This window comes from Podarcis tiliguerta (genome assembly GCF_965153285.1).
Source record: "Podarcis tiliguerta genome assembly, chromosome: 16".
In the NCBI taxonomy this organism is placed as follows: domain Eukaryota; kingdom Metazoa; phylum Chordata; class Lepidosauria; order Squamata; family Lacertidae; genus Podarcis; species Podarcis tiliguerta.
In genome coordinates, this window is record NC_139549.1 from 6,687,529 (window position 1) to 6,699,571 (window position 12,043).

Sequence of the window (12,043 nt, forward strand, 5' to 3'; positions counted from 1 at the left end):
GGGGGTTTTTATACATGGTTACCAAGAGGGTGGTGCCTTTTATTTTCATAAGGTTCTAATTCATTGCTAAAAAAATGTTTGGCCTACAAGTAACACCCAAGTAGTTTCAAGGAGTGTTTTCACCATTCATAACTCTTCTTGCTCATTGTTGATGTTTCACCCTATAGGTGGGGTCCTACGTGTGGAAATTGCCCTGGGTCAATTGTTCCAAAAGCGCTTTTGGGTGTTGGTGCTTTCTGAGTTCAATCTTATGCTAAATAGAACTGTCCGAGTCTTTTGTGACTCTTCTTTGGTGCATATAACAGATGAGGAATTTCAAGCATAGGAGAAGAATATATGGAAACTAAGAAAAAAGCAAATCTCCCATATATCTAAAACCCAAGGTGGCTTCATCAAGAGGATTACAGCAGGCATAGGCAAACTCAGCCGTCCAGATGTTTTGGGACTATAACCTCCATCATCCCTAGCTAACAGGACCAGTGGTCAGGAATGATGGGAATTGTAGTCCCAAAACATCTGGAGGGTTCAGATTGCCTATGCCTGGATTGTAGAATTGGATTGTGTTCAACCCCGGTCCAAATCTGGAGATTTTGCTTGAGCAGCTGTCAACCATTATACAATATTGAAAGACAAAATATATACATATTCCTTGGCTAATAGAACTTGTTCCCCCATGGAACATGGGATTTTGCTGAGTTATGGTGCGTCCAGCTTCTTATTTGATTTATGTAAGAATATGAGCTTGGAAAGTATTTACACTAGAAAGATTTCATTTTTTCCAAATTTCAGGGCAGTTTTTCAATAATTCCATTCTCTAATAGATTGTGTCCATGTAATGTAGGAGGCACTGAGACTCTGACATGTGTATTGTAACTAATATTATGGTATGGCATGCCATATAATTTACTCTCTTCTAACTAGTTTGCTAAGGTATTCAGGTGAAAATTTGTTAATGCATCATTTCTTTAATATCAGCTCATATATCACTAAGCATATCAGGCACGTAAGAAATGAAATGACCAATTTTATTGCTTTATCTGGGGAAACTGCATTTCCTGTATAATGTCAGTTGGGCTCTATATTTTACCCTGACTGTAATAAACTACCAATTGATTGATATATTATAGGCCAAGATGACAGAATCTGTGATTTCAACTGTGGGTTTTGTAATAATGACATTTCTTTTCATATGCATATTATTTCGTGAATTCATTTCTTGAAGCTTCCGGGTCTTGCATATCCTTTAATGTATTTATTATTCCTGATTTTTAATGTTTTACGACACTTGTAAACTGCTTAGATTTTTCTTCTAAAAATAAGTGGCATATACCAAAACAATTCACCACCCCCACCCAGCCAAGTAATGGGCACAAATATTGCTTTCAAATGTTTTTATTAGTGAAAAGAGCATAGAAAAAAAGCAGAAAATTGGAGAAAATTGTTCCACAAAACTGTGTATATTAGACAAAACTCCATATAGACATTTGTATACAGTGGTACCTCTGGTTACATACTTAATTCATTCCGGAGGTCCGTTCTTAACCTGAAACTATTCTTAACCTGAGGCACTATTTCTGGGTTAGTGGAGTCTGTAACCTGAAGCCTATGTAACCTGAAGCATATGTAACCCGAGGTACCACTGTATTATGAAAAAAATCACTTAAAAATAATGATCCCCCCCCCCCCAGGACATTTAAAAACAATGCAAACTGGTGTTAAAATGTGGAGAACTGAAGACTGGAATAACATGAAGCTGAGAGAAAGCAAAATTGACTGATTAGCCCTTTCCTGCCCTCTTGGCTAAGCTGGCAGATGGGAGTGTTGCTGTCAGGATGTTACAAAAACTATTTCTCAGGATGGAAATCCTTTTCAGCTTTTAAGCATCAACCTCAAGCACGTGCAAAGGGCTGTTCAGGCTCTAGACAAACCACAGGATCATTCTTCAGGGATGATAAAAGGACAAGTGCTATACAACAATGAAAAGGTTTAAAGCTTTATTGCCCTGTAATCTTTGGAAGAATGCAAAACTGAAACCAAAATCGAGAGATCTGCCCATCTCTGCCCTCCACCCTGCTCTCCTGGCTAAGCTGGTGGATGGGAGTGTTGCTGGCAGGATGCCTGCTGCCAGCAGGGAGGGGAAGGCTCCAAAATGGGCATTCTGGAGGTGGGGTAGAACTGGCCTGGGTTCCATTGGATCTTGAGTTGTCGTGTATAGGCACCAAGCCCCTTTGTTGCAGCAACTCAAGAATGGCAATTTTATTGGGACTATTGATGTGGCAATCACTCCACCACTCAATAAAGCCCCAGTGGTGGTACTGGTGGTGAGTTTGGATGGTAGCCTAAATTAAATAATGAGTTTGGATGGTAGCCTAAATTGATGATGATGATGATGATGATATTTCTTTTTTATATTGCTGTTTATTTAATGTAGTACTAGTGGTAGTAATAGTAGCAGTAGCAGTAGTACTTCTTACTTGCAGACTTTGCCTTGAAAGAACTTTACTCTTAAAGGCTAAGTACACTTCTTCTTGTGGTGCTGGAGGAGACTCTTGAGAGTCCCATGGACTGCAAAAAGATCGAACCTATCCATTCTGAAGGAAATCAACTTTGAGTGCTCCAATGCGTTGGCCACCTCATGAGAAGAGAAGACTGTCTGGGGGAAAAACCTCTAATGTTGGGTAAGATTGAGGGCACAAGGAGAAGGGGATGACAGAGGACGAGATGGTTGGACAGTGTTCTCAAAGCTACCAACATGAGTTTGACCAAATTGCAGGAGGCAGTGGAAGACAGGAGTGACTGGTGTGCTCTGGTCCAGGGGGTCACAAAGAGGCGGACACGACTAAGTGACTAAACACCACCACCACCACTTCTTCTTCTTCTTCTTCTTCTTCTTCTTCTTCTTCTTCTTCTTCTTCTTCTTCTTCTGTCACCCATCTGACTGGGTTGCCCCAGCCACTCTGGGCAGCTTCCAGCAAAATATTAAAAACCCTCAAACAGTAAAAACTTTCTTATACAAGGGATGCTTCCAAATGTCTTCGAAAAATCAATTAGTTGTTTATTTCCTTGACATCTGATGGGAGGTCATTCCACAGGGAAGGTGCCACTACCAAGAAGGCACTCTGCCTGATTCCCTGTAACTTCAGTTATCACAGTGGGGAACCACCAGAAGGCTCTCAGAGGAGGACCTCAGTGTCCAGACTGAACAATGGGGATGAAGATGCTCCTTCAGGTATGCAGGGCTGAAGCTGTTTAGGGCTTTAAAGGTCAGCACCAACATCTTTAAAAAACCCCAACAAAAAACCTTTTTTTATTTGTAATATATAACAACATTATGTAAAAACATAAATCAGTACATACAAGTCATATTTGGTTGGGTTTGTCTGATATACAAGGCTACCTTTTGTGTCATTATTCTTATTTTAATAATACGGTACTTAGGGGATAGTTTATATACCACTGTTTCCTCTTAGCCTGTCAAGACTTTTTAGGAAAAATTATTGTGAAGCTGGTGTTGAGATCCAAGTTTTACTAGCTGTTGACCATAGAACAAATCCATTCCACTGTCCTACAAAATCACGTTCCACATTTGCTTGTTTTTGCCTCATCGCTCTTTCCATTAAAGCATAATGCTGTTTTTTGGTGTTTGTTCTCAAACTCTTCCTTCTTAGTCAATTTCTTGCTACCACCCATCTAGCTGTAGCTGATAGCATTGTGATCATCTCTTTATATGCTGCATCTGAATTTTGCTCATCAAATATAGCTAGCAATGGCACGGGGGGAAACTAAAACTGCTCTCCAGCCCTGTCAGTCACTTGTACATCTGTAAGGAGGAGGAGGACCTGCTTGTTTATCATTCACACTCAAGTGTGTGGGAGGTGAAACATGATCTGCAATAAAACTTTACAAGCCACATTAAAATGATGAACAGGGGTTTAAGAATCCAGGGATGTAATCCTGTAATTTGCACATGGATATGAAAGTAAAGGGTGGCGCTGTGGGTTAAACCATAGAGCCTAGGGCTTGCCAACTGGAAGATCAGTGGTTCAAATCCCTATGACGGGGTGAGCTCCCATTGCTCGGTCCCCGCTCCTGCCAACCTAGCAGTTTGAAAGCACGTCAAAGTACAAAATAAATAGGTACCGTTCTGGTGGGAAGGTAAACGTGTTTCCGTGTGCTGCTCTGGTTTCACCAGAAGTGACTTAGTCATGCTGGCCACATGACCCAGAAAAATTGTCTGTGGACAAACATTGGCTCCCTTAGCAAGGAAAGCGAGATGAGCGCTGCAACCCCAGAGTCATTCGTGACTAGACTTAACTGTCAGGGGTCCCGTTCCCTTTACCTATGAAAGTAAATAAAGGAAATAAAAATCTTTTGGAGCACACTTGTCCTTCCCCCAAGCAGTAAATGTTCTTGAGAATGTCAAATATCAGACAAATAAAGTTTTCTGGTGCTATAGATACACAGGTTTGCACCATGATACTCTCTGGTTGAAAGTCAATGGAGATGATTATTTCATCTCCATACTCTACCATGTAGGAAGCTCTGAAACTGGTGGGGGACCTTTGGCCCTCCAGATGTTGCCGAACTACAAATCCCATCTGCTCTAGCAAGCATGGCCAATGGCTGGGCATGATGATGCTGTAGTTCAGCTTTTGGAGGGCCAAAAATTCCCAACCCCTGCTCTAAATGACTCCTATGATGGGGGGGGGGGGGATCTGATCCCAGTGACTTAATGGAAATGTTCTAACATGGACATTTCTGATCTGAGGTCTTACTTCAGTTCTTGGGCTAATATTTTCGGGTAATCATTTGAAATAACTCACAACAAAAACTGGGTTTGCCTTAATTGCAGTCTTGGCCCGGATGGCTCATATATTGGGAAACAGATATTCCACAGAACGGAAGCTATCAATTGTGCCATGAAATGTCTCTGTCACTCCCATTAGTTTGGAAGATGGTTTACTGAAGAGGGAGGTGGGTTGGTCATATGAAAAGAATGTGTGGTGCTTAATATGCCTGTTTGGGAAATGGATGAATCTGGAATAGCAACAAATTGGCTGGAATCATTTTGGGAAGGAAGGGAATGTGTGTTCCCGGGTACATTACCACATCTTAGGGATTGCCTATGTTGGACAGACTTAACAAGCAAGGTGCCAAGGGCTAAATGTTTCTTTGAGGCTCTAAATGTGTCATGTTTCAGACCAATATATAGAAGGTGTGACAGCAATGTTAATTGAATGGTCACAGCAAGAAATATTCAAACATACATGCCTTACATGGCTTCAAAGTAGGCCCCCTCTGATACAATGCACCGCTGACAACGTTCGTAGAACTGTTGGAATCTTCTGGAGAAGTCCTCTTTTCTCACTGCTTTCACAGCAGCTTGGGCGTGTGAAATGTTGGAAAATCTGTGCCCTTTCAGTGAAGATTTCAGTTTTGGAAAAAGAAAGAAATTCGGTGGGGCCAGATTGGGAGAATATGGAGCATGGGACAACTCAGAAACCTCAGTAATGATTTCACATGGAATATGCCATTCTTCTGCCATCATTCGGACGGAGAAATGCCGATTCTGCATCAATAACTCACAAACTCTGTCTACATTTGCTGCCGTTCTGCTTGCCACCGTTCTACCAGACTAAGGGTCATCTTTGATGGTTGCTGTCCTTCACGGAAACGCATAAACCACTCACACACTGTCTTTCAAGTTACAGCTTCATCTCTGTACACAATTGTGAGCGTTTTGTGGGTTTCTGATGCTGGTTGTATGCTTGAATATTTCTTGCTGTCCGATTTCTGTGACTATGCACTGAACTTTCCGGTCACACCTTGTATATTGGGTCTGAGTCAGAAGGGTGAGCTTCTCAGGACATCTTTCTTCAGAATTATGAAAGCATCCTTTGGTGATTTCTGAAGCAGCATTGGTAAAAAGTGCTGGCTCAGTCTGAGGGAGGGCGAAAAAAGATTTTCCTCTGAATTGGCTTTGTGATCCTATGTTTTTCTTTTGTTCTCTTTTGATGTAGCCCATAGTCTTCATGACACACAGAGAGAGACAGAGACAGAGAGAGATGCCATAAACTAAATACAGGTGATGATTAACCAATGAAACATTCTTGTATTGGTTCACAGTCCTACAGAAACCTAACCAGGCCTGTCCAGACCTCGGGCTTGCCTGAAACAGCCCTTTGGAAATAGGCCAATGATTACAAATGATGGTTGCTAAGGAGGGTTACAAATAAGGCCTGGCAAAGTGACTCTTTCAGTCTCCCCTTAGATGCCAGAGACTTAATTACAATTATACAGGCACACCTGCCATCAGTTTTGCATAAATGACCCAGCACACCGCAGCTGAATGCTCTTGACAAAGTTTGCATCAACTCTTCCTGGAAGGATGATTAGGAAGTAAGCGAAGCCTTGAGGCATGACTCTTGACTTGAGGCATAACATTATTTCTTAAATATGCTTAGCTAAGTAATGGACATGGGAAATGACTTAGAATAATTATAGTCATTTCAGGGCCCTCCAGATTGGTCGTTCTTTAATTATTGTGTGAAGAGAGAGAGAGAGAATTGGTTCATCACACTTGGGAGACAGGCAGAAAAAGTTAAGAGGTCTAATTATTACTATTATTTTAAAAAGTCTGATCAAGAGGAATTCTTGCAAATCCTCTTTACTAGACTGGTTAACTTCAAGCTTGGAGGGGGTGGATGCGGCCCTCCCTCCAAGGTTTAACAATAACTTATAAATTACTGAAACCATCCCTTTGCAATTCCCCTGTTTTCCATAAGCAATTGTTCAAATCTAACTAAGTTTCTATTTCTTTGATCTTTAATAACAATCTTTGACACTAAAGATTGAATCTGGTTTCCTGAGAAGCATGGTATCAGAATTTTATCCACTTCCTTTTCAATCTCATGTATTGTTAGGTATTGTTAAAGGTTCTCCTTATGATTTAAAATCTTTTAGGCTACATAGCGTTTACTCCCTCCAACGAGCTATACCATAAGAGTCACACACATTTTTTAAAACCCCTGGATGATATTGTAACAGCAATAAGCAGGAAACTCCTGGGGCTAATTCTTAGCTCCTTTTACACAAATTTTTAAAAATGCTGATGTAAAACTGCTTTCAATCCAACACAGGTAATGAAATTTATGAGTTGTTGTTTTTTTTTTTTAAAAAAGGACACATTGTTAGTGGGGTTGAGTTCATGACTTTTTGTCCTAATTCTTATTTTAACAACAAGTTTTAAATTGTTGTTAATTTTTCTTATTGATAATTTTATTATTTTATCTCTTGTAAACTGCATAGAGAAGGGTTTTTTTTTTTACAGTGAAGAAGTGTACACATTTTATGAACTAGCACACTAAATAAATGTATCTATTGTCTGTTGGGATCTTCATTCATAAATTCAATCAGATGATGCAATCATTTGACTGAAGTACTCATCCCGCATTCTGTGCTAATTTTTAAAACGCTTTTTTTTTAATCCTAAAACGTTTAGAATTAAAACTAAATAAATTTGACTGCTTTGCCATTTACATAGTTGCTTATTGGGAGCTATAACTGGGGGGAAAGGAAACGAATATAACAGCCTGATTTAATTCAATTTCATAATTTTCTACTTATACATTATTTGTAATTTGATAGATCTGGGGTAGGAGAGTCTTTTTACTGAATGGTAGAAATTAATAAACGGTAGAATTTAGATGACATTTGGGAGGGAAAATACAAGCTGTAGAACTATGCCAGACAATAAATTTCTGGCTTTTGCACAGCAGCCTGGCTAGGCTAGCTAAGTGCAGAGCCATTGAGAAACAAAGAGCCAGGTACCAGGCCCTACTATTCCAAGTAGAAATGCTTCTGGTTTCTTAATAAATGTATATTTCAACATTTTCTTCATCTCATTATAAATCATTTCCCAGAAGCATTTCACTTTTTTACATTCCCACCATGAATGAATGAAATGAAATTAGCAGGAATGATGTGAAATTGTTCAGGTATGCAGTGACAGCAGCAAGAATTTTGATGGCCCAGAAATGGAAGCAGGAAGAAATGCCAACCAAGGAAGAATGGAGAATGAAACTGATGGAATATGCAGAGATGGACAAATTGACTGGGAAAATAAGGAACCAACGCGACCAGAGATTTTCCGAGGACTGGAACAAATTTACAGAATATATCAAAAATGAATGTGAGGAGCAACTAACGCTTGTTGGCTTTCAAGAAGCTTTGTGAAAAAGATTGATAGAAATGTTGTTTGAAAGAAAGGTTTAAGACCAAGAGAGATAAAGTGCAATATAAATTTAAGAAATGTGAGATGTAGTGAGACTATGGAGAATTGTCAGATAGGCTGATGGAAGTCCAAAAGAATGTTTATGTATAAAGCAAATGTTAAATTTGGACAAAATATTTATTGGAAATTGAATAAAAATTATATATATATATATATATATATATATATATATATATATATATATATATATATAAATAAAAGAGCCAGGTACTAGGCCATTGGGGCAATGCAAAAAGCTAGGTTCTTATTGTTCTAGGGGTCTCATACACAGTAAAGCATAATGCTGGTGGTCAACAAAAGGCTTAAACACCGTCTCAAGGAATTTTTTTTATTAAAGTAGTATAAACACCAACAATTGGGAAACACTTGCCTGCAAATGCTCCAACTGGAGAACAGGCTTCACCAAAGGTGGTCATGGGCTTTGAAGACACTCAAACTCAGGATGCAAGGGAGAAACGTGCTAAGAGGAAGGCACACTTGGCAAATCCACATCATGATTAAAAATTATTATTATTATTATTATTAATCAACTCCCGCCAGGAAACCAATGTCCCCACTGTTGGAAGACGTGTGGATCCAGAATTGGCCTCCACAGTCACTTGCGGACTCATTGTTAAAACCGTGTTTATGGAAGACAATCTTACTCAGCTATGAGGGATTGCCAAAGAAGATACAAATATATATTGTGACATACACATTTTTCGAATAAAAATCACAATGTACTCGGTGGTCAGCTGGTGACAATGGAGAGGTTATCTAAACAGAAAAGGTTATCTACCCAGAAAATACACTGGGTGCATTCAGAGGAAGTAGTGCTCCGAGGGGGAGGGGGAATCAGGATTTTAGAGGTGCTTAGGTGGGGCATGGCCAGAAAAGGTTGGGAACCACTGGTCTAGAGTCTCCTGTTGGGGGCTATGTTACTGGTTTTATGGCTCCAACAGTTTTAAATGGTTTTTCAATGGCTTTCAATGGTTTTAAAACTTTTGGTTTGGTTTTGTTCTTGTCTCAAATGAAAGGGCAAAGGATATGCCTGGGGAGAGAGGAACAGGCTGCTTCTGAAGACAGTTCAGAAACTCCAGCTGGTGCAGAATTCGTCCGTCAGGATGCTAACTGGAGCAAGATGGTTTGAGCATATTCTTCTGATCCTGGTCCAACTGCACTAGCTGCCAGTTTGTTTTCAGGCCCAATTCAAAGTGCTGGTTTTGACCTATAAAGCCTTGAATGCCTCGGGGGGCCACTAGGTGGCGCGTTGGAAGATGGCCGACAATAACATCTCTCTGACCCATACGAGATATTAAAGGGCTGCTATGGGAAGTTGGCAGCCTTCCTGGCCCCCCCAAGGGTATGGGGGGGACTGCCCTGCCAGCGGTGTTCATAATGCACCCCCTGATCCGAGAGACGGGAGTGTGGAACACTTGGCAAAAGCCCTCGATGGAATCAGATCTTCCCGACGCCGATTCCAATCAGCGCGTGCTGGTTGCTTCAGCCTGGAATTATAATTGGAACTAATTGGAAATAACGGATCGGAAAGAAGGCTGAAGCACATATATCAAGTGAAGCTCGACGATAAAGACTGCTGATTAATGCATCTCTGTGATCGGGAGTGACGGATGGATAAGTAAATCTTTTGATGAATTACCACCATGAGAATGTAAGGCTGGAACGAAGGGGGGGGTGGAGGAAAAAACTCTCTCTATTTCCTTTGCATGATATGACTATAATAATCCTCCACCCTAGAAAGAAATAAGATCGTCGCGTTTTAAAAACCATAAACAGAACTTTAAAACTGTGTGGGGGAAATGATTACAATATGAGAAGATCGAATGGCGAGAAGGAGGAAAATTCCTATGATGCAGTTAAAAAAATATGGCGTCTCGCCAAGACAGGCTGGCAGGAGAACAGAAGGAACAGGGGGAGGAGATTCAGGACTATTTGAAAGAGAAGGAAGGTTGGAATGCAAGTTTGACCTGACAGAGCCCCCTGATTTGTCTGATTTATTGGGCTAGCCTGAGGAAAAATAATGGACCGACCGAAGATTAACTTTGTTTATGGAAGTATTTAACAGAGGTCGTTCCTGAATAATATGAGCTTGGAAGAGCACAAAACCCACACAGAGACGCCAAATCTTCAATCTGTTTGTGAAAATCATCAGAGATCGCAAAGAAAGGAATAAATGATAACAACAAGAAGAGAAAGAAAGTAATAAAGATCTATCCGAATCGAACTGGATGGAACTGTTTAATAAAAGCAGCAAATAAGTGATGTCTGGAGTCATCTGGAATTTTGGACTCGTGCGGAGCTTGATGTATGGGTACCCCCCAAAATTTTAAAATTTGGCTGTATAATCTGGAACTAATGTGATTTGAACAATGTGATGTGATTGGCCTGTTAATAAAAATTATTTCAAAAAAAAAAAATAAAGCCTTGAATGCCTCAGGGCCACAGTACCTCAGGGGCCACCTCTCTCCATATGAACATATCCAGACTCAGCAATAATTTCATGAGGCTTTATAGGCTCAATCCTCCTTCAGAGGGTGTCAAACACCATCAAGAGTCAGGGGTGGAGGAAGGGGTGTGTGGTGAGGGCGATTCACCCCGGGTGTCACTACTGAGGGGGGTGACAAAATGTCGGGCGGCACTCACACAGAGCGAAGATGGCTGCCGAATACTTGAAGCAGGGTTTTGAGCTCAAAGGCCAACTCAAAGGCAAGTTTCTGCTCTATAACCAACCCTTAGCATTTGTTTTTATCCTCTCTTCCTTTCCATTTCTTAATTCCTTTTAGTGCTTCGTTTTGTTGTTTTAACTCCCCTAAACTGTGGGCTGGGCTGAGCACTTTGCTAGGCAGTGCCAAACGCAAGGTCGAGCCAAAGTTTACAAGATATGAGTTATAAATTAAGGAAGAGAAACTTCTTTATTATCAGAACTGTTGATGAGCGAGCCCAGGTGGCAGCTGCAGAGAGTCTCCAAAACGCTCCCTTCTGCTGGATGACACTGACTCCGGACTCGTAAACTCAAGGCCGCCACATTTGGAGATAATCGATTTCTGCAAACTGCCAACAAATAATCATAATTATTATGGTACTTACTAGAAAGAACTGAAAAGATATGGGAATCATGCCAGATTCGTTAATCAGCTCCCCGGAACCCCGAAGGAGACAGAGCAAAATCACACATTATTTTCTCCACGGGGCCTGCAGTGTACCCAAGTGATGTGGTGGCTTGGATGCCCGCAGGCTCTGCGGTCTGCCCGCTGCCTCCCCCCCTCCCAGCTGTAGGGCGGCGCAGTGGGAGGAGGCAGGCAGACTCCCCAGAGGCCCTGTGGAGCGTCCTGCCCAGCTGGCCCCACCCCTGGGTACAGGGCACATGTGCTGCCCCACGCGCCCAATCGGCTTGCTCCGCTGCTGTCAAGAGCAGCCACCTCCCATCCATTTGGTCTAGGGAACCACACACTAGCAGTGCTTCAGTCTTACATGGATTGAGCTTCAGTTTATTGCCTCTCATCCAGTCCTTTATTGAGACAGGGCAATAGTCCAGCACATCCACTGCCCCAGCACCAGACGGAAAGGTGAAGTAGAGTTGAAAGCTCCCAAGGGCCAAACTAATACTTTTACAGTGACCAATTTTCTTCAAGAGACAGCGATTTTGTTTAACCTCTGAATCACATATTACTCAGTAATTTATTTTTGGCCAAGGTGCAATGCAGCTCCTCCAGTAATACTATTGATGGATCTTCATATGTGACTGTTTCA